Source organism: Geotrypetes seraphini, chromosome 10 (genome assembly GCF_902459505.1).
Source record: "Geotrypetes seraphini chromosome 10, aGeoSer1.1, whole genome shotgun sequence".
In the NCBI taxonomy this organism is placed as follows: Eukaryota; Metazoa; Chordata; class Amphibia; order Gymnophiona; family Dermophiidae; genus Geotrypetes; species Geotrypetes seraphini.
The window spans coordinates 102,433,155-102,453,233 of NC_047093.1; the positions used below are offsets into that span (position 1 = coordinate 102,433,155).

The 20,079-nt window shown below is 47.7% G+C and overlaps 1 protein-coding gene across 5 annotated transcripts in view; it reads right to left on the reverse strand.

Moving 5' to 3' along the window:
- SLC31A1 (solute carrier family 31 member 1) overlaps positions 1 to 20,079 on the reverse strand; it is a 170,009-nt gene that overhangs the window by 108,834 nt on the left and 41,096 nt on the right. Inside the window, exon 3 of one of the 5 annotated variants that reach the window (XM_033960339.1) lies at positions 12,365 to 12,423. The exons of 2 other annotated variants lie outside the window; for them this stretch is intronic. The gene's annotated coding sequence lies outside the window, so the exon portion shown is untranslated. Of the gene's footprint in view, positions 1 to 11,325; positions 11,521 to 12,364; positions 12,424 to 20,079 lie in introns of those variants that run through there. 2 more of the 5 variants (XM_033960341.1, XM_033960340.1) reach the window with 2 other exon arrangements.

Consider the following 20,079-nt stretch of genomic DNA (forward strand, 5'->3'; position numbering starts at 1 on the left):
GCTTACATGAACATAAGATCAATCAATCCAAAGGTGGAATTAATCAAAGATTGGCTAATCAAAGATCATCTAGGATGCCTATTCCTAGCTGAAACCTGGATCACTTCAGACTCCGACCCAAGCATAATAGATCTCTGCCCAAAAGGATATAAATTAGAGCTTGTCTGTCGAGAAAACAAACGAGGGGGAGGGTTAGCCATCATAGTAAAAAACAACTTTAACTTAAAAGTCCTAGCCAAGAACTCATCCCCTCACCTGGACCTTCTAGCATGTCAACTCTCCGATAACACTCTCTCTGGAAACCTGACCTGCATTCTATGCTATGTCACACCAGGGAAATGGTCCACATCAAAACAAGAACTCGAAGAATTCATTCTCCAGAATTCACTAACTTCCACCCACAACTTACTCCTCGGAGACTTAAATCTCCATCTAGAAGACCACTCCTCCAAACAAGTAGAGGGAATACTCTCATATCTCGACACCCTATCCTATCAGATACTTAACCCCGAACCCACACACGAAAAAGGCCACCAACTGGACATTGCAGCATTCACGACCCATAATCTTGACACTCAAAACATACACACATCCAACGGTATATGGCACCCCTCCCTCTGGTCAGACCACTACAAATACACTTTCACCATAAACTGGGCTCAAAACAACCACAAACCCGCACCCCAAAAAATCCACATCAACACACGACAGAAAATCAATCCTACTACATTTTGGGAGAAGGTAGATCCAGCATTCGACCAAATCAACCCCAAAGAATTTGTAACTCACTGGCGTACCATTAGCGAAGCTACTTTGAACGAGCTAGCACCAATAAAAACAAAAAACAAAATCTGTAGACCTTCAGACAAATGGTTCGACGCTGAACTTCTCCATTTAAAAAGACAATGCAGACACCTCGAAAGAATATGGAAAAAACAGAAACAAGACCAAACAAAAGTAGCATGGAGAATCCAAATCAAACAATATAACATCAAACTAAAGGAAAAAAGGAAAGCATACTATTCCAAACTAATAGGCACTGAAAACCCAGACTCAAAAATACTCTTCAATATTGTAAGAAAACTCACAGACACCAAACCTTTCCTAGCTGCTCAAGGAAACCAATCTCCTTCAGCTCACCAATTAGCAGACTACTTCAAGCACAAAATCACCAATATCAGATCCACATTCAACAATTCATTAACCCTCCTCGATGAGATTATAACAACACCAACAATAGATGAAGCCTTAGTAGCTGACAGAACGTGGACTAACTTCCCCAAAATACAATGGAACGACATGACTCGACTATACAACAAATATAGTAAAACTTCTTGTGACCTAAACAGCTGCCCATCGTACCTGCTAACAACCGCATCCATCAAGTTCAAAGCTAACCTCATGAACTGGCTACAATCCACGCTCACAGATGGTCACTTCCCACCAGAACTAGGCGAGATTATTATCACCCCCATACCGAAAGATCCCAAAGCTCCAAACAATAATCCAGCCAACCACAGACCCATCGCTTCAATCCCATTATATATCAAACTACAAGAAGGTCTTGTAGCACAATACCTCACCAACTACTTAGAAGACCACAACATACTACACCCATCACAATCAGGTTTCAGAAAAAACCACAGCACAGAGACACTACTTGTATCTCTAATGGATATAGCCCACCAACACCTCAGCAAAGGGAACAGGATACTACTTATCCAACTAGATCTTTCAGCAGCTTTCGACCTAGTGGATCACAACATACTACTCCAGATACTAGACGCCATAGGGATCACAGGTTTGGTACTCAACTGGTTCCAAGGCTTTCTAAAAACTAGAACTTATAAAGTAAAGACAAAAGACCACATATCTGACCCTTGGTCAAACCCCTGTGGAGTACCACAAGGATCTCCATTATCACCCATACTTTTCAACCTCTACGTATCCTCACTGGGCACCACTCTAGACTCCCTAAATATAGTCTCATTCAGCTACGCAGACGACATAACAATCCTTCTCCCCTTCAATACCCAAGACCCCAACTCATCAGGACGACTGAAAATAACTCTGGAAACGGTAGAAACATGGATGACCAACCACAAACTGAAACTGAACACGGATAAAACCAAATTCCTGCTGCTAGAAAAAGACAAAGAACCTACCTTAACTGATCTGACGACAAATGCAATCACATACCCAATACAGCCAGCACTCAAAATCCTGGGAGTAACAATAGACAGGAGATGCACAATGCAGACTCATACTAACAAAACCATCCAAAAAGCCTTCTACACCATGCGCAACCTGCGAAAAATAAGAAAATTCTTTGACAAAATTCAATACAGGATCTTAGTCCAATCACTTGTACTAGGACTTGTAGACTACTGCAACAGCCTTTATCTACCATGCCCCGCTTACATGACCAAACAACTACAGACAGTACAGAACACAGCACTCAGACTTATCTACTCGCTAGGAAAATACGATCACATCACTAATGCCTATCTCGACTCACACTGGCTACCGATACAAGCAAGAACTCAATTCAAACTATACTGTTTATTATTCAAAGCACTAAACGGAACAGCACCTCTCTACCTAAACAGCCGCCTAACCCGAAACCTCTCAACTAGAGTAAGGAGAACCCAGACTCCATTCACCTACCCCTCACTCAAAGGCACAAAACGCAAAAAGCTATATGACAACCTACTTGCTACACAGGCCGCGAAAATTGACCCCACCATATCCAAGCTGCTGACCACAACTACGGACTACAAAGCGTTTCGAAAAGATATAAAAACCATACTATTCAAAAAACACATCCCAATATTATAATCTACCATCATCTTCTCTCCCTTCATAACCTACTGCAACTCTCAACCAACTGCAACTTCGTCCCCATAGGCAACATCTAATCTAGCTGCATCGGGCGTAAAGCCAATTCATATCTAGAAACACAGTCTCCCCAAATACCGAAAAAATCAGATATAGCAACCTAGGAACAGACGATTTTTTGGTAACATAAGATTGTGCGTTGTAATATTATGTAAAGTAACATAAGGTTATGCGTTGTAATATAACATAAGGTTATGCTTTGTAATATCATGTAATGTAAGTTATGCAATGTACTGGAATAATAAGGTAAAATAACATAAAATAACTCTACGTAAAGTCTTGTAAAGTTATGTAAGATAAATTATGTAAGATAAATTATGTAAACTTAATGCAAGTTATGCAAGCACGGTAAGGATAATGTAAAGTAACACAAAGTAACTCCACGTAAAGTTATGTACGTAAAGTTATGTAAAGTTATGTACGAAAAGTTAAGTAAAGTTAGGTTTGCAAAGTTTGTAAAGTTATACAAATAATTGTATTGTCATCGCCTGGAAATGTCCAGCCATCTTCTAATGTAATCCGCTTAGAACCGCAAGGCACAAGCGGAATAGAAATCACTAATGTAATGTAATGTAAGGGTTCAAAAACAGGATTTCTTATTCATTTCTCATATTAAAATACTGGTTGTGTGTTCTTTTCAAAGTGATAGGAAGCCCGTGAAGCCTCTAAGCGCAGTTAGTGTCTGATCAAAACTAAAAAAGCAAGCACATATCTGCACCCATTGTTCCATCTTTCAAAAATTTAAGCATAATTAAAAAAAAAAAAAAAAGGCTTATATTTAAAGGTATAGAAGAATGGCACCAGCCTGTGCTTGCATTCTGTTTTTTTGGGGCGATCGAAACAAAAGCTGTGAGTGCACATGCACATTCCTCCCCCTTGCTTCCAATTTACTAGTGCGCATAAAATTTGAATGCCATTTGCTATTGAGCATTGCAGGGTTAGATTGAGCACTGGGGCCTAAATTTATATCTGAGGCAAGACAAGGTTGTGACAAATCTACGATCAGAAGGAGATACAGTGGTACCTCGGTTTACGAGTGCACCGGTTTGCAAGTGTTTTGCAAGACGAACAAAACATTTGCAAAATCGGTGCCTCGGAAACCGAGCATGGCTCGATTTACGAGCACCCCTCCCCCCCCGCAATCCGGCACCCACCCTGCCTCGAACTGGTACCCCCCCCCCCGCCACGATCCGACCCCCCCCTGCCAAGATTGGGCACCCCCCCAACATGATCCGACCCCCCCCCCCGACACAATTGGGCACCCCCCCGCCGCTTCTTACCCTCATCTGGGCACTCTTGAAGATCGGCCCTTGTCTGCTGAGCCTTGAGCATCTGAGCATGCTCAAAGCCCAGCAGACGAGGAGGCCGATCTTCAAGAGTGCCCAGATGAGGGTAAGAAGCGGTGGGGGGGGTGCCCAATTGTGTCGGGGGGGTGCCCAATCGTGTCAGGGGGGGGGGTCGGATCGTGTCGGGGGGGGGGAGGTGCCCAATCGTGTAGGGGGGGGTTGGATCGTGGCGGGGGAGTGCCAGTTCGAGGCAGGGGGGTGCCGGATCGCAGGGGGGGTGCCTGATCGCAGGGGGGGCCTTCAAGGGGAGCAATGCCAGTTCTCGGGGGGGGGGGGGGGGGGGAACGCATCAAAGCGAGTTTCCATCATTTCCTATGGGGAAACTCGCTTTGATAAACGAGCATTTTGGATTACGAGCATGCTCCTGGAAAGGATTATACTCGTAAAGCACAGTTACTTACCGTAACAGGTGTTATCCAGGGACAGCAGGCAGATATTCTTAACGCATGGGTGACGTCACCGACGGAGCCCCGGTACGGACCTTTTTAACTAGAAAGTTCTAGTTGGCCGCACCGCGCATGCGCGAGTGCCTTCCCGCCCGACGGAGGAGTGCGTGGTCCCCAGTTAAGATAAGCCAGCTAAGAAGCCAACCCGGGGAGGAGGGTGGGACGTAAGAATATCTGCCTGCTGTCCCTGGATAACACCTGTTACGGTAAGTAACTGTGCTTTATCCCAGGACAAGCAGGCAGCATATTCTTAACGCATGGGTGACCTCCAAGCTAACTGAGAGGGAGGAGGGATGGTTGGCCATTAGGAAAATAAATTTTGTAACACAGATTGGCCGAAGTGTCCATCCCGTCTGGAGAAGGCATCCAGACAGTAGTGAGTAGTGAACGTGTAAACTGAGGACCAAGTGGCAGCCTTGCAGATTTTCTCGATGGGCGTGGAATGGAGGAAAGCCACAGAAGCAGCCATAGCTCTGACCCTGTGGGCCGTGACAGCACCTTCCAGTGAGAGACCGGCCCGAGCATAACAGAACGCATTGCAGGCAGCAAGCCAGTTGGAAAGCGTCCGTTTAGAGACAGGACGACCTAGACGGTTAGGATTGAAGGTCAGAAAGAGCTGAGGAGACGAGCGGTGAGCCCTGGTACGGTCAAGGTAGTATGCAAGGGCACGCTTACAATCCAGCGTGTGCAACGCCTGTTCCCCAGGATGAGAATGGGGTTTAGGGAAAAAGACAGGCAACACAATGGACTGGTTGAGGTGAAAAGCCGAGACCACCTTGGGGAGGAATTTAGGATGGGTACGCAGAACCACCTTGTCATGGTGAAAAACAGTGAACGGTGGATCGGCGACCAGTGCATGCAGCTCACTAACCCTCCTGGCAGAAGTGATGGCAATGAGGAAAAGCACCTTCCATGTCAGAAGTTTGAGCGAAGTTGTGGCAAGAGGCTCAAAAGGAGGTTTCATGAGGGCTGATAAAACCACATTCAGGTCCCAGACGACAGGAGGAGGCTTCAGAGGCGGTTTGACATTGAAGAGGCCTCTCTTGAACCGGGAAACCAGAGGATGAGCCGTGAGAGGTTTTCCGAGGAAAGGCTCATGAAACGCAGTGATGGCACTGAGGTGGACTCTGATTGAGGTAGACTTGAGGCCAGCATCGGACAGAGAGAGCAAATAGTCCAGTACAGTTTCCACCGCCAATGAGGTGGGATCGTGATGATGCAGGAGACACCAAGAGGAAAACCGGGTCCACTTCTGATGGTAACATTGGAGAGTGGCCGGTTTCCTGGAGGCATCCAAAATGCGACGGACAGGCTGAGACAGATTCTCTGGAGAGGTCAGCCCGAGAGAAACCAAGCTGTCAGGTGGAGCGAAGACAGATTGGGATGTAGTAGAGACTGATGCTGCTGTGTAAGTAGAGTAGGAAACACAGGAAGAGGAATGGGCTCCCTGGAGCTGAGCTGAAGCAGGAGGGAGAACCACTGTTGGCGAGGCCACCGAGGAGCGATGTGAATCATGGTGGCCCTGTCCCTGCGGAGTTTGTATAATGTCCGCAACATCAGAGGGAGTGGAGGAAAGGCATAGAGGAACCGATCCGTCCAGTCGAGCAGGAATGCATCCGGGGCCAGATGGTGAGGAGAGAAGAGTCTGGAACAGAACTGGGGCAGCTGATGGTTGTGAGGAGCTGCAAAGAGGTCCACCTGTGGAGTGCCCCAGCGAGCAAAGATGGATCGGAGTGTTGCGGGGTCCAGAGTCCACTCGTGAGGTTGAAGGATGCGGCTGAGATTGTCGGCCAGGGAGTTCTGTTCGCCCTGGATGTAGACAGCCTTGAGGAAGAGACTGTGGTCCGTGGCCCAGGTCCAGATGCGGAGAGCCTCCTGACAGAGGAGGCGAGATCCGGTGCCACCTTGCTTGTTTATGTAGTACATGGCGACTTGATTGTCTGTGCACAGGAGAAGAACCTGAGGGCAGAGAAGGTGCTGGAAGGCCTTGAGAGCATAGAACATGGCCCTGAGTTCCAGGAAATTGATGTGATGTTGACGCTCCTGAGGGGTCCAGAGTCCCTGGGTGCGTAGATCTCCCAGGTGAGCTCCCCACGCATAGGGGGAGGCATCCGTGGTTATGATCATGGAGTGAGGGGGTAGATGAAAGAGTAGACCCCTGGAAAGATTGGAGGAGTTCAACCACCATTGAAGAGATTGCTGAAGAGACGATGTCACAGAGATGGGATGAGAAAGAGGATCCGTGGTCTGTGACCATTGGTTGGCTAGAGTCCACTGAGGTGTCCTGAGGTGGAGTCACGCCAGAGGAAGTACATGGACTGTCGAGGCCATGTGGCCCAAGAGGACCATCATCTGTCGAGCTGGGATGGTTTGATGAAGGAGCACCTGACGACAGAGGTGGAGCAGGGTCCGGTGTCGGTCGAAGGGGAGAAACGCCCTCATCAGAGTGGTGTCGAGAACTGCTCCGATGAACTGAAGTTGCTGTGTGGGAAGCAGATGCGACTTGGGGTAGTTGATCTCGAACCCCAAGAGATGGAGGAAAGAGATGGTGTGATGAGTGGCTTGCAGCACAAGTGGAGACGTAGTTGCTTTCACCAACCAATCGTCCAAGTAGGGGAACACCTGGAGGTTGTGAGACCTGAGGAAGGCCGCTACCACAATAAGGCACTTGGTGAACACCCTGGGCGATGATGTGAGGCCAAAAGGTAGTACCTTGTACTGATAGTGGCGGTGCTGAATCTGAAAACGGAGGTAGCGACGTGAATTCAGATTGATGGGGATGTGAGTGTAGGCCTCTTTGAGGTCCAGGGAACATAGCCAGTCGTGTTGAGAGAGAAGAGGGTAAAGCATGGCCAGGGAGAGCATTCTGAACTTTTCTTGGTTCGGTTGAACCTCATTGCTCACTTGTTCATTGTACCCTTTTTTTTTTTCTTTTTGTATTTCTGTTTTGATTACATAAAACTCAATAAATATATTTGAAATCGAATTGAACTTCTCTTTGACCAGACACTTGTTGAGGTCCCTGAGATCGAGGTTGGGGCGGAGGTCTCCTGTCTTCTTGGGAACCAGGAAGTAGCGGGAGTAGAATCCCTGACCCCTTTGGTCCGGAGGCACCTCTTCGATGGCATTGAGAAAAAGGAGGGATTGGACCTCCCTCAGGAGGAGGGGGGTTTGGGAGGAGTGAGAAGCAGACTTTACGGGAGGATTGTCTGGTGGAAGAGTCTGGAAGTTGAGAGAGTAGCCGTGGCGAATGATGTTGAGGACCCATTGGTCTGATGTGATGACCTCCCAACGGCTGAGGAAGAGTTGGAGGCGTCCTCCGATAGGCTGAGGAAGAGGCAATGATGTTGGGAGACTGGCTATGCCCTGGAGAAAAGAGTCAAAAGAGCTGAGATGATTTTGACGGAGGTAGAGGCTTGGCAGGTTGGTGAGACTGAGAGCGAGCCTGAGTTTGATGTTGTTGCCGAGGTCGGCGTGGCTGCTGTTGAGGCGGGTTGAGAGGTCTGGCCGAGAACCTGTGCTGGTAGGAAGACTGCTGTCTGTAGGTGCGAGCAGGTGGAGTCTTCTTTTTAGGTTTAATCAGAGTGTCCCACCTGGTCTCATGTGCTGAGAGTTTCTGGGTTGTTGAGACCAGGGACTCTCCGAAGAGTTCATCACCCAGACAAGGTGCGTTAGCCAGGCGGTCCTGGTGGTTAATGTCTAGGTCAGAGACTCTCAGCCATGCCAAACGGCGCATGGCCACCGTCATTGCAGATGCGCGAGAGGTCAGCTCAAATGAGTCGTAGATGGAGCAAACCATGAATTTCCTGAGTTGGAGGAGGCTGGAAATATGTTGCTGGAAAAGAGGGACCTTACGTTCAGGAAGATATTTCTGTAAGGAGGAGAGCTGTTGCACCAGATGCTTCATGTAGAAGGAGAAGTGGAAGGTGTAGTTGTTGGCTCTATTGGCTAACATGGCATTTTGGAAAAGGCGCTTACCAAATTTATCCATGGTTTTTCCCTCTCTGCCAGGAGGGGTGGAGGCATATACACTGGAACCCTGAGATTTTTTCAAAGTAGATTCCACCAGGAGGGACTCGTGGGGTAATTGAGGTTTGTCAAACCCTGGGATTGGAATAACCCGGTACAAGCTATCCAATTTACGAGGGGCTCCAGGAACCGTGAGGGGAGCTTCCCAGTTTTTATAGAAAGTTTCCCGTAAGATGTCGTGGACGGGCAACTTCAGAAATTCTTTGGGAGGTTGCTCAAAGTCTAGGGCATCGAGGAAAGCCTGAGACTTTTTAGAGTCAGACTCTAAGGGAATGGAAAGAGCTGCTGACATCTCCCTAAGGAATTTGGAGAAAGAGGATTGCTCTGGTTTTGAGACGGTGCCGGTCATGGAGGATTCTTCATCGGTTGATGAAGCGTCCTCCTCGGTACCGTGAGGGGAGTCTTCCCACAAATCTGGGTCCCTAACGTCGGGGTGCGTACGTTTGGACATCGGTGTGGAGGGCTCGGCATGGCGGGTCTTTGAAAGAGATTTGCCTGAGCGCACCGAGGCGGTACCGGGTGAGGAAGACCGATGTCGTTCCTGGGACCGGACAGGGTCGGCAGCATCACGGGTATGTACTGTAGGTGTTTCTGCCAAGAGCACCGGCATGGAAGTATTAATCGGTACCGAGGGGGTCGACACCGATGGGACAATGTGAGGCTCGGACCGGTCCTGTACCGGAAGGTGCGGTGCCAGCAACGCCGGCAACAGTTGTTGGAGCTGTTGTTGCAGCTGCTCCTGTAACTGTGTTTGGAGTATGGCCGCGATGCGGTCGTCCAGGGGAGGCACCGGTACCGCTTTTTTCTTCTTCGGTACCATAGGTGCCGCTCTACGCTCCGGCGATGAGGAGGCCGATGATGAGGCACTCACCGAGATCAGAGCAGAGCGTTTGCGGGGCCGGTGCGGTGCCGGGAGGGCCAGTGTCGCAACCGTGGCAGGACGGCGCTCAAGGGAAGTGGGAGGCTTCTTAGCCGGCTTACCTGGGCCCAACGACCCCGAGGAAGGGTCCGGTGGTGTCGATGTCGTCGGTGCCGACTTTTGTGGTGCCGTCGACGTTGCAGCCGGTTCCATGGCAGATCCGGTACCAAACAAAATATTTTGCTGGATCTGCCGATTTTTCAAAGTACGCTTTTTAAGCGTAGCACAGCGGGTGCAGGTGTCAGCCCGATGCTCTGGACCCAAGCACTGGAGGCACCAATTGTGTGGGTCGGTGAGGGAGATCGGGCGTGCACACCGCTGGCACTTCTTAAAACCCGGTTGAGGGGGCATGAAGGGAAACACGGCCTCCGCAAAATTGAATCCGGAGGCTTGTATGGTGGCAACAGGCCCCGCCGGGGCCGGCCTGAAAAAATAAGGAAAACTCAACGATTTTTTTTTTTTTTTTTTTGAAAACAAAAATAAGGGAATCCAATAAGAAAAATAGGAAAAAAGTGAGAAAATACGCGAGCGGGAAGGCAAAAAATTAGTTTTTCAACGGCCGTTGAAAACACATGTGTCTTCTTCGATCCGCGGAAACGAAGAAACTGGGGACCACGCACTCCTCCGTCGGGTGGGAAGGCACTCGCGCATGCGCGGTGCGGCCAACTAGAACTTTCTAGTTAAAAAGGTCCGTACCGGGGCTCCGTCGGTGACGTCACTCATGCGTTAAGAATATGCTGCCTGCTTGTCCTGGGATAATCCAAGGTACTACTGTACTAACTTCCCTGATTCTCAGCCTACTGCTTTAACCACTAGGCCAGGGGTAGGCAATTCTGGTCCTCGACGATCAGAGCCAGTCAAGTTTTCAGGATATCCACAATGCAAATCTTTAGATGCAAATCTATCTCGTATATTTATTGTGGCTATCCTGAAAACCTGACCTGGCTCCGGCTCTCGAGGACCGGAATTGCCTATCCCTGCACTAGGCTATTCCTCCACGGTTATATTGCTGCTTCTAAAATATGCTTACAGTTCTTAACAAACAATCAAACCAAAAGCCTACTTCGAAGATCCCATGCTCAAGTCTTAGTGAATGGGGCTTGTGTCCTGAGAATTTGCATCTAGACAGCTATTATCCTTTCAAAATAATCTCTAGTCAACTACTTTCAAATAAGCAAACAAAACAAACTAGTTATTCTAGACCAGGGATCTCAAAGTCCCTCCTTGAGGGCCGCAATCCAGTCGGGTTTTCAGGATTTCCCCAATGAATATGCATGATATCTATGTGCATGCACTGCTTTCAATGCATATTCATTGCGGCCCTCAAGGAGGGACTTTGAGATTCCTGTTCTAGACATTAACTTGTTTAACACTATGCAGGGTCTTTCTGTACACAACCTAGCCTTGTCATAACTTCCCAATGAAATGGCCATGCTAGAATCCACAAACAATGGCCAGAATACTGATTTAAGAGTGCCCTTCTCTTTCTTTTAGCTACAGTATATCTAGGCATTGCATAGTGGCCACAGTACACCAACAGAATAAATAAACACTGCCAGTTAGTCATCATGCTCTGATAAAACTGCAGTTCCTTTCCTGAGAGAGAACAAGTTACATTTCTATACCACCTTTCTTGGAAACACTCCATTCCAAAGTGATCTGAAAGCCAAAAAATAATATAAATTACCCTGTGTTGTTATTTTGTTGTGTCTCTCATCACCTGCATGTTAACAGACTGCCATTTCTTTCTTCAAACAGACACTTATGTTTTTCATCTCAATGTAAGTCCCTTGCTTACTCGGCAGCTGGGAAGGGAGGGTCACACAAAGTAATTTGTTCAGTTTACGACCATGAGCTGGGACCAACTTCACACTGGCACACTCCACTCAGTCTCTTACTCCTCCAAAGAAATGCAGACTACACCAAAGATTGCAACTTCCAACTGAACTTTACTCTTCTGTGAAACAGAAGAGCTGATTTCTTGAACCACAATCCAACGCCAAACAACAATGATCAATGTCCAACTCTGTACAAAAATCTCCTGGAGGTGTAGAAATTTGTCAGATGGCAAGGATCCTCCTGGTTGGGTAGACCCTAGACCATTGAGTAGGAGATAAACCTAAAAGACATAATTCCCTCCCAAGAATAGGTCTTAAGTCTGTTTTGGTCTCCTTTCAGTGCTGTGCTGCTTGAAACACCCAGCCCCCACCATGAACAAGGAGTCTGGCCCTTTCCAGGCTCCAGCAAGTCTGCAGGCACCTGCTTACTACCATCTTGATAACCTCTCACTTCCAGGTACAGAAACATTCCAAATCCCAACTGTATACCTTAGGCAGCTCTAGAACTAGGGACTGCATATAGCAATAATACTTTTATACCCATGGTTACCTGGAACTCTCTCCCAGAAGAGGTGGTGGAGGAAACCACCATTCTAGGATTTAAGGAAAAATTGGACGCACATCTTCTTGCAGGACACATCGAGGGATACGAGTGACTAAGGTATTCGCCGGGGTACGCCTGGCTGAGCCTCCGCGTGTGCTGATCACCGGACTAGATGGACCCCAGGTCTGATCCGGTACAGGCATTTCTTATGTTAGTCCTGATGTTCAGGGACTGCTACCACCATCTCTGCTGTATTCCTTCACCACTACTATTAGCAGTCACGGTGAGACTCACCAGTGTATAACACTCACCCTGACTACACCAACAATAAGAATTGTACTTACTGTACTCAAAGTTGTAGATTTAGCACTGAGCCTCAATGGTCTTCAAATTTCATCTGTATCTGTAAAGCCACAGGTTGTGAAAAGAATCCAGTCATCATATTCATACAGTATGATAACCGGTGCAGCTGATACTGTGACTTAACCGTCCTGCCTGCAATTTATTCAATTTCCTGATGTGCTCCCACTCTAGATTTAACTGCTTCACTACCAGATAAGGGGAAAAGTCTGTTCTGTCATCAGTAAAATTCTAATGCTGTAACTGAGCAAATACCCTGTTTCCTCGAATATATGACACTGTCTTATATTTTTAAAAACTCCAAAATATGCACAAGGTCTTATTTTCAGGGGGGATGTCTTATTTTTCCATGAAGAAGAATACAGTACACATTTATTGCTGAAAAAAAGACATTTATTACCTGTATATGGTACAGGTCATCACAAACCAGAAAAGCTGTATCACAAACCAGAAAAACTGTATCACAAACCAGAAAAACATTTAAGGCCCTGATTCTCCAAACGTGCATCCCGATTTTAGGCAGCTGTAGACGTCCTACAGCTGTCTAATCAGCCAATCGGGATGCACGTTTAAAAAAAAAAAAATGCTCCCCAGGCAGGCCGCCCGGGAGAGGCGTCCTATACTAAACGCCGATTCTGTAACCGGCGTCTTTAGAGAATCGGGTTAAATTAGACGCGGCCGCTATACTTATGGCAGCAAGGGATCTCCCTGCTGCAATATGTATAGCGGCCGCGGTTGTTGCGGCCGCCTGTCTCATCACCGACAGGAGAATGCCTAACTCCTCCTGTCGGAACCCCGAGCCCCCTCCCCCCCAAACTCGTAATCGCCGACAGGAGGATGCCCAACTCCTCCTGTCGGAAGCCCGAACCCCCCTCTCCCCCAAACTCGTAATCGCCGACAGGAGGATGCCCAACTCCTCCTGTCGGAACCCCGGAACCCCCTACCCCCAAACTCGTAATCGCCGACAGGAGGATGCCCAACTCCTCCTGCCGGAAAGCCCAACGACCCCCCGCCCCAACTAATCTCCCTCCCCCAACTAACCTTTCAATGTTGGTCAGCTGGACGGGTCTTGCTGCCGTCCAGCCGACGGGTCTGCCTCGTGGAAATGAGACGGCACGCCCCTTCCCGGCCCATCCCCGCTAAATCTAAGGCCTGATTGGCCCAGGCTAGGCACCTTGGCCAATCAGGCCTTAGGATTAGTGGGGATGGGCCGGGAAGGGGCATGCCGTCTCATTTCCACGAGGCAGACCCGTCGGCTGGACGGCAGCAAGACCCGTCCAGCTGACCAACATTGAAAGGTTAGTTGGGGGAGGGAGATTAGTTGGGGCGGGGGGTCGTTGGGCTTTCCGGCAGGAGGAGTTGGACATTCTCCTGTCGGCGATTACGAGTTTGGGGGTGAGGGGGGGAGGGGTTCCGACAGGAGGAGTTAGGCATTCTCCTGTCGGTGATGGGACAGGTGGCCGCAACAACCGCGGCCGCTATACATATTGCAGCAGGGAGATCCCTTGCTGCCATAAGTATAGCGGCCGCGTCTAATTTAACCCGATTCTCTAAAGACGCCGGTTACAGAATCGGCGTTTAGTATAGGACGCCTCTCCCGGGCGGCCTGCCTGGGGAGCATTTTATTTTTAAAAACGTGCATCCCGATTGGCTGATTAGACAGCTGTAGGACGTCTACAGCTGCCTAAAATCGGGACGCACTTTTGGAAAATCAGGGCCTCGGTGTACAGAGGCTGTTCCTGGGCTTGTTTTCCTGGACAGCGGAAGCAGGAAGTTGTGTGACCACGCATACGGTACTGTACCAGTACTCTGGATCGCCAAGACATGCTTGCCAAATAGTGCATTATTTTCGGGGGGGGGGGCCTTATATTTCCCAGGTGGGGAAAAAAAGGGGGGTGTCTTACTAAAGGAGGAGGTCCTATAATGGGGGAAACACGGTAAGAGAAGATTTCTGTCGATATAAGTACTATCAAAACCTTTAGGTCTGAAACTGTTTCTATAAAAATAAACACAAAAAAATAAAAAGGAACTGATGTATCAGTGCTTCTGAGCTGTTAGAAAATGCAGCGATAAAAATTTAAATGGAATTACTGTGACTACAGATGTGTAACCATCCCATGGGAACAATATGGTGCATTTTTTTCCATGGTATAGCCAAGCAAAAGCATTGCATAGGGTTACCAGACATCCAGGAAAACCCAGATATATCCTCTTTTTAGAGGACTGTCCAGGTGCTCAGAGGGATTTCCAAAACCTAGTAGTTTGTCCAGGTTCTGGAAGTCCCCGAGCTTGAGGCTGCATCTGGAGGTCCTCTGCGCATGCGCGGATGTTCATGTCATACGCACACATGCACATGATGTCATTGCGTTATGTCCAAGCATGCGCAGAGGGCCTTCAGATGCAGCCCCAAGCTTGGGGAAGGAGACCAGAGGTTAGTGTGGGTTGGGCCTGGGGCAGGGCTAGAGGCAGAATGGGACGGGACCATGGGTCCTCTTTTTCTAAAGAGGAAATCTGTAACCATGTCTCTCTATCCTCAAACAACAAGAGCTAGAAACCTAGTCACCAGCCTCTATCAGAGTTCTCTACTCACCTGACTCTTGGATCCCTCAGGGACCGATGCAGAAAGCTACTGCTGGCTACAGTGCGCCTTTAACAAGCAGTTCACCTGCGTGTTAATGGCCGTTGTATGCTGAAAGGGCTTCTGCAAAGCCATGGTAGACATCAGCACATAGCATATTAAAATACACACTACATAGCTACCCTAGCATGCTGGACTGAACACTGATGTCTACCATGAGGGTTCAACACCAGCATCTACTACCAGGTAGAGCTCACTTACTATCTCCTTCCCCTCTGCCCCACTCTAGCACCCTCTCACTGGACCCTATTCCCTTCCCTGGCACATTCCTCCTTCCTCCCGCCCAGCCAAACGGTTTCCCTGTTACTTAGTAGCATCCCAGAATGCACCAGGTAGGGCAGTGCCCTACCATTTTCAAAATGATGGCACCTGAGACAAGAGTGGGCATCGATCTTGTCCTATAAAGAAGTACTGGGTTGGAGGATGGGGGGCTGGATGAGGAGAGGGAAAACATTAGACACCAAGAACAACTTGGTTTTAAATTCTGGGCAAGTGCTTTGCACCAGGGAAACAGTTTGGGAAGGTGGGAAGGAGGAAGGGAGGGGACTGATCATGTCAGAGGGAGGTTGGGAGGGATCGGGGTCAAGTAATTTTGAGGTCAGTATGAGACAGGATAGGCAAAATGCTGTGGCATGCTTGTCTTTTATTTTATTTTTAAGGTCACCTTTCCTGTCAGTGTCTGAGCCAGTCACCGATCCAGCATGGAGAGGAAAGGTGGCATGTATCATCAATGTGCTGCCCATTACTGCTTTGATTTTAATGCGGCAGTATTTTGCATGCTCATTATTATTGTATAGCACAGATGTGCTGCAATCTGCCCCTCAGTTCCCAACTCTGGCCCGTATTTATGTTTCTTCTAGCTTATTCTACACCAGAAAGTTTGCCCAATGCTGTGCCAGAATGCCCTAGCTCCTCTGAAGATGGATTGCAGACAATTGTCTCTAATGGAGGGCTGAATTGAAACTGGAACACCAGTATTGTCTATTTTTCTGTAAACCGCTTAGAATCCTAACGGAGTTTAGCGGTATATAAGAAATAAATTACATTACATTACATTACATAAAGTGAGTTTTCCTACCCGCCATCTCACCTGTGCAAATCCTTCCCACTCTGGTTGCCTTTAGCTTTGTTATTACAGTAGACTCTTACTTAACCAGCACCCATGGGGATTGGTATATGCCGGATAAATGTAGTTTCTGGTTGCATGAGAGTTGCTATTAAAAATAGGCTTAACTACTATATATATAGCACTCAAATATAAACCAAGATTTTTGGCCCCAATAAATGGGTTTTGGTTTAGATTTTGCCCCCCCCCCTTGAAGATCACTGTGGCTGCTGTTTTCCTACTCCAAATCCCCCCCAGGCCACCAGCGCTGCTATCTTCCAATGCAATGCACCCCCCCCCCTCCAAGGCTACATCCACTGTTCCCTCCCTTCATGTCCAAGACGATTGGTGCTGCTGTCCATATCCTCCCCACACTGACCAGGGCAGTGCTTTCCATACGCATGCTGGTGCTGAAAAAGCCTGCCACCGATGTTCTACTCTGGGCCACTGCAGGGGTTTGAGCATCACTGCATGCTCAAAGCCTTCCTGTTCTTTCACCCTCTGAAAATCTTGGAGAGGGTGGCCTTGTGCATGTACAGATGCTCAAGGACCGAGATTTAGATTGGAGGATAACAGCGCTGGTGGCCTCGGGGAGAGGGTTTGGAGTGGAGGATAGCAGTGAAGGTGGTCTTGTGGGAGAGGGGAGATTTTTTTTTTTTCCGGCTGCTTGAGAGTTCTGGTTGGTTGAGTGCCAATTAACTGGGATTCTACTGTAAAAACAATAAGTAGGGGGAGGGGGGATTTCAGAGTAGAAGAGCTGATGGACTGTTCTTCCACTCTTATTCTGATTACAAGCTCTGGCACATCTCCCAGTGCTGCTCTGCTAGGCTTAACCCTTGTAATTGGAAGGGGTGGGGGCAAAGCTCAATTTGCACAAGTTTAGTCAGAGACTATAACTTCAAGCTTCTGTAGCCTCATCTGCACATCTCTTTCTGGCAGTGCAGCCTGTCGGCAATTTCTTCTCCTGCAGATTAGAGCAAAGAACTGCTTAAATCATGAGGGAGGGAGAATCAGGGTTGAGATTGAAGGGTACCAAGGATAAGAAAAGGAAGGAGAGGAAGGAGAGGAAAGAGGCATAGGGAAGGGGAGGAAGAGGGGTCTGAGCAAATTATAGAGGGCAGGATTTTAAGCTTCTTAAATCCTCTTTGCCTAACCTATCATCAGGGCAAGGTAAGCATGTGTTTGGGAGTAACATATTTTGGAAGGCAGCACTAACTTATACATCTGGCTGATGGGTAGGCAATGGAAATCCTTCTGAAGTCACATGAGAAGGCACAGAGAAGTAGGGCCTTCTTGGAAAAAACTAAGTAATATAAAATCAGACTGGTGAAAAAAAATTACAACTAATTTCTGGTAACATTTTGTGAAATATGACAGGCTCCAGATATGCTGCTGACAAACTGATCCAGTACTGACTTCATTGCATGCAAGGACTTGTACCTCTGCGGATGATACCACAATCTGCAATAGAGTAGATACGCTGGATGGTGTGAATAACATGAAGAAAGACCTGGAGAAGCATGAAGAATGGTCTGAAATTTGGCAGCTAAAATTTAATGCTAAGAAATGCAAGGTCATTTGAAAGGAAACTCTGCAATGAGAGGGAATAGGATGAAGTTAAGAGGTGATAGGCTCCGGGGTAATCTAAGGAAATACTTTTTTACAGAAAGGGTGGTAGATGCATTGGACAGTCTTCCAGAAGAGGTGGTGGAGACAGAGACTGTGTCTGAATTCAAAAGGGCCAGGGATGGCCACATGGGATCTCTCGGAGAGAGAAAGAGATAATGGTTACTGTGGATGGGCAGACTAGTTGGGCCATTTGGCCTTTATCTGCCTTCATGTTTCTATGCCTGTGTTTTAGTCCAGTTATCCATCCGGATAAACTGAATTAAGATAACATACATATCTGGAACCACTTGGCAAGTTAATGCCATTGGCTTTGTTAAAAATAACTTGCAAGCTGGCCATTATTAACTCAATTGTTACAGGAGAAAGGAAATACAGAAAGGAAATATTAATACTTGCATCATGCCACTGCATAAGTAAGGAAACCATGGAAAGGCAGTTTTTAAAATATTTTCCATTGTAGATTTGTAGAAACAGAGGTATGGAAGGGGGGGGGGGAAGCTATTGGAAGTGTGGTGAGGAATAACTTCTTATTCATCCGCAGATTTGAAACCAGAACAGTTTAATACATGCATGTAATGTTTTACTTTAGTTACAACATTTTTCTATATATCTCTTCAGGTCTTCAGAAATGTCAGTATTAGCCAACTGTTTTCAATGGCTAAGAAGTTTTTTTACACTGGCCTCGTCATCAAACCCGGTTAAATGCTTTTTTGAATTTTTTTGTAAAATTAATTATAAAATGCTATGTGCTTTTCATTTAATCAAATAATGTTTATAAGTTAAACTTATCTTTCTTTAAAGTTGCTCGTATCGGGAAGGGACCTGTTGCAACAGGATAGAAGGGGAAGACACAGAGAGAAGATAATAGGGCAAATGAAGGAAGAATGATAGATGTAGTATATAAAAAAGGAAGGAGAAAGGAGTCTGGGGGTCCTTTTATCAAGCTGCGGTAGGGGTTTAATGCACGTAATGCTGCATGTTAAACCAACTGCCGCACTAGCCACTAACACCTCCATTGAGCAGGCGTTAGTTTTTTAGCCAGCCGCGGGGGTTTGCACGTGATGAAATGTCCGACGCGCTAACCCTGGTAGCGCGGCTTGATAAAAGGATGATGAGTTTTATACCATTTTCATTTTCCATAGAAATGAAGCAAATAACCAGTTACAGCAGACCCTCAATATTTGTGAGGGTTAGGGGCAGAGCTGGCCCGCGAATAGAGAAAATCGCAAATAATTTTTGGGACCGTCTCTGACCCACCCCCGCCTCCCTGGTGGTCTAGCGGTGACGCGGGGCATGAGCGAAATATTAATACTTGAGACTACAATGGGAAGCCACAGCAGCTATTTTGATGACGGCTCTGCACGGGGCAGGAGTGTAGGAAGATCACTCTTGCCCCGGGTCGCTGCTAGACCACCAGGTAAGGTTTGGGGGATGTCCAGGGCAGCGTTTCTGAATTAAAAATTCAAGGGCCAAAAAACAAAATCACGAATAACCGAATTCGCGATTGGAGAAACCGCGAATCGGGAGGGGGAGCTGTATAAGCATCCACCCCCCCCCTGATTCTATTTGCCAGTATTCAGCCTCTTGTATCCTATAGCTGCTGGCCATGATGTACAATCTGTGTCAGCATGCATTCTCAAATTATGCAGGCTTAGATGAATGGAGCAAGATGGCGACTCTCCTGGAATGAAAAGCTGTGTTCCTTGCTTGTGGAATTTTACCTTTTTGAATAAATACATAGAAAAGATACCCCCTGAGATGCGGTGGGGCAGTTGACTCCTTTGTCTGTTATTGGTCCTTTGCACAGGCTTTGCCGCACAGCTCAGGCTTATCTGGAATCTCAAGTGCTCAACTGCTGATAGATCTGTCTATATTTGGAAAGGTGGCAGCCCCTTTTTGATTTGCGACACCATTTTGAGCAACAAGGGCTACAGACAGCCTCCCTGTGTGGAAGAAGAGGTGTTGGAGGTTCAGCGGAAGAGTGACTCAGAGTGCCACCACAGAGAATGTGCAGTGATTACAATGAAGTATAGTAGTCTCTTGAGAGGCATCCATTAGAGAATGACACGGTGGCGGTTTACCCGCGGCCACCGCATTTTAGCCGCGGGTCACCCGCCGAAAACGGGGAAGAAAACTAGCAGTCGCTGCGGCGACGGGGACAAGGCCATTCACCGCCCGCGGGGCGGTGAATGGTCTTGTCCCCGCAGTGAGGCATGAAGGATCGCGCAGTCCCCGCAGCTCACACCCGCCTGCCCAATCGATTCTAGTGTTTAGCCAGCTCTCTCCCTTCTCCTCACCTTAGTTTGTAGATTTTCTTTTTCGGCGAC